We start from the raw sequence: 3,424 nt of genomic DNA, 5'->3' as shown, positions 1-3,424 counted from the left end.
CTGGGCTCCGGCGATCCTTCTGCCTCAGCCTTCCAAGTAGCCGGAACTACAGGCGCCCGCTACCACGCCTGCAATTTTTAAAAATTTATTTATTGTAGCAATGAAGTCTTGCCAAGTTGCCAGGGCTGATCTTGAACCCGCGGGCTCAGGCGATCCACTCCCCTCAGCCTCCCAAAGTGCTGCGATGACAGGCTGAGCCACCGAGCCTGACCACAACCTGCAGATTTCAATGACTGAAAATAACTAAGGCTTGTCTATTTCTCAGTCACGCGAGGCGCCCGTTGCAGGTTAGCAAGGGGGGCTTTTGCGCATTGTATTTGTTCAGGGGGATTCCGGATGACAGAACAGCCATCTCAAACACTGCCGGTCGCCACACCTGAGGGAAAAGGGCACTTGGAAGGGTCTCACACTGGCCTAAATGCTCTGACCCGGAAGTGACGCTTGTCACATTCCTTCACAGACCATTGCCAGAACTGCTCATGAGGCCTCCCAAGATATGAGAGGTAAAGAAGAACAGAAAATACTGCGTCAGCAGTGCTTGGGAAGCAGTGAGCTCCAACAAGCCTGTGGAGGCTGGAAGCAGCTGGAAGGTGGATTGAGAGACATCAGTACAGGGAAACAATGTATTCTATTCGTTGTTCAATAGCCCTTGCCAGCAGAAAGTAATTTTATAGCCGAACCGCAAGAAAGAAAAATTGCCAGCACACCGGGTTCGAATTTTGAGTCCTTTAATAGCTCGTGGTCGAGAGTAGGCTCACGCCAAGAAAGCTCTCGACACTGAGTGGAATCAGCAAGAAACTTATAAAGGCAAAACCCACAAGTGGGCTACATAGCAGGGGGTGAGGGTACAAAGGAACTAAAACCAAAAGGAACAATCTCTTGGATTTCAGTTACCAAGGCATACACTTACACGGAACTTGTGGTTAGGGAGTTTTCAAATGGTCAGCAGGAATGGTCAGGGTGAACGGCTCAGGGGAACAAGGCTGTGGGTCTGTGGTCATGGGAACATTACAGCAATCACATGTACACATGGGGGGGTCATCTTTAGGTCAGGCAGACAGTTAAGATGGAGGATTTTAACAAAATGGAGTTACTTATGTCAAGCAAGCTATTATAACCGTTTTAGATACTTCGTTAGATATTTCAGTAAAATGGCACCGAGTAAAGATATTTCAGGTAGAAAGCAGAAGTGCAGTCAGAAAGGTGAAAGCAAAGGCTGTAAACACTCAGGAAAGAGCATCACAGCTCAGCAGAACGAGTGGCAGCTTCCGGAAAGAAGAGGCATCTGATCTAGGCTTTAAGGATGAGTGGACCGGGCGTGGTGGCTCATGCCTATAATCCCAGCACTTTGGGAGGCCAAGGCAGGGGGATTGCTTGAACCGGGAGTTCAAGGCCAGCCTGGGGAACATAGTAAAACCTTGTCTCTACAAAAAATTAAAAATTTAGCTGAGTGTGGTGGCGTGCACCTGTAGTCCCAGCTACTTGGGATACTGAGGTGGGAGGATCATCTGAGCCCAGGAGGTCGAGGCTATGGTGAGCCATGATTGTTCCACTGCCCTCCAGCCTGAGTGACAGAGTGAGACTCCAACTCAAAAAAAAAAAAAGGAAAAGGGAAAGAAAAGGATGACTGGGAGTCAGAGGTGTGAAGGTTGTATTTCAGACCGAGGGGTCCCTATAAGTGAAGGCCCAGAGCAGAGGACTTCCTAGGGGCTGCCACCACCCTGAATCCAGGGGAGAAAGTGAACCCCCTGAGTTCAGTAGCCATCTTGCTTGCACTGGTCAGCCCAGGTGGAATGAAGGACCGCTGCCCCGGGGCCCTGCCGTCCCCTGCCCTGAATCCCACTCTGGCAGGCTCTCACCTCACTGCTTAGCTCTCGCCAGTCGCCTCTGCTGGGAGCTGGCCCGGCTGCCCCTCTCTCCAAAGCTGGCGTGGCACCTGTTCCTCCGATTTTGAGACTCAGCCTAGCTGCATCCCCTCCCTGGGCTACTTCTCAGCCAAAAGTCAGCCGCTCAAGACTGTATGATCCGTGCAGCAACCTGCTCCCTTCAGGGAGAGCCCTATCCAGATGTCAGATTCCCTGGTAGAGGCACAGGTTCGGCCTCTCCCTGGCTGTCCTCTGGCCGACTCGCAGTGGCAAGCCCACAAGGAGAGCCTAGTGGCAAAGAAATGGGCAGACGGTAGCTGCAGTCTACTCAAGAAGGGCAGCAGTAGGCTGGGTGCAGAAGTGTAATCCCAGCACTTTAGGAGTCCAAGGCAAGAGGATTGCTTGAGCCTAGGCAACACAGTGAGACCTCATTTCTACAAAAAAATCTAGCTGCTGTGGTGGCATGCACCTGAAATCCCAGCTACTCAGGAGGCTGTGGCCGAGAATCACCTCAGCTCAGGAGGTCAGGGCTGCGGTGAGCTGTGATGGTGCTACTACACTCGAACCTGATCGACAGAGTGAGAACCTGACTCAAAAAAAAAAAATAGTCGGGGAGTGTGGAGAGCTGAACCGGGCATAGGCAGGGCACCTATACAAGCTGTGGTGGTCGCAGAGGGAAAATGTGATTGAGCTGGCAGCTGAGCTGATTTGGAAGACAGAGAGGGAAGGGGGATTCATAGGTGTTGTATGTTTTTATACCTTGGAAATCGAGTGTTCTGGGCCTTCCACTGAATCCAAAATCAGCAGAGCTAAAGAGACTACTGAATCTGGCTTGGGATGTCTGAAAGACAGCTGCAGTTCAAGATACTGCGTGGCAGAGAGGTCAGGCGGGAGGTGTTAGTTTATGGAACGCTTACATTCCAGAATGAGATGTGGAGACAGGAGGCTGACCCCGCTAAGCGAGTACAAGTCGATGAGGGGAGCCTCTGAAGAGGTTCTCTGGGAGCCATCAACATTCAGAGGTCAAGGGAAAGGAAAGTGATGGGAATAATAATGGAGAGGTGCCCGGGGACAGCTGATCGATGAAGACGCTAATGAACAAAAACAGATCAATCAAGGACTTCGTGAAATGATTCTTCATAATGGGCTAATCCAAGTCGCCGAACTATAACTTGACTCACAAAAGTCCATTTCCATCTGCGTTTGCAAGGCCCTAACTCTTTTTTTCTCCCCTTAGCTCTGCCCTTGAATTAAAACAAAAAAAAATGGCTGGGTGCAGTGACTCATGCCTATACTCCTAGCGCTTTGGGAGACCAAGGCAGGAGGATTGCTTGAGCCCAGGAGTTCAAGACCAGCCTAGGCAACGTAGTGAGACCTCCGCTCCACAAAAGATAAAAATAAAAAAATTAACCAGGCTTGGTGGCGTACTCTTATAGGCCCAGCTACTCAGGAGGCTGAGGTGGGAGGATTGCCAGAGCCCAGGAGGTCGAGGCTGTGGTGAGCTGTGATGGTGTCACTGCACTCCAACTTGGGAAACAGAGTGAGACCCTGACTCAAAA

The sequence above is a fragment of the Carlito syrichta genome, unplaced genomic scaffold, assembly GCF_000164805.1.
Source record: "Carlito syrichta isolate Samal-C Ts95f unplaced genomic scaffold, Tarsius_syrichta-2.0.1 Scaffold303316, whole genome shotgun sequence".
Classification (NCBI taxonomy): domain Eukaryota; kingdom Metazoa; phylum Chordata; class Mammalia; order Primates; family Tarsiidae; genus Carlito; species Carlito syrichta.
This window is presented reverse-complemented; position numbering follows the sequence as displayed.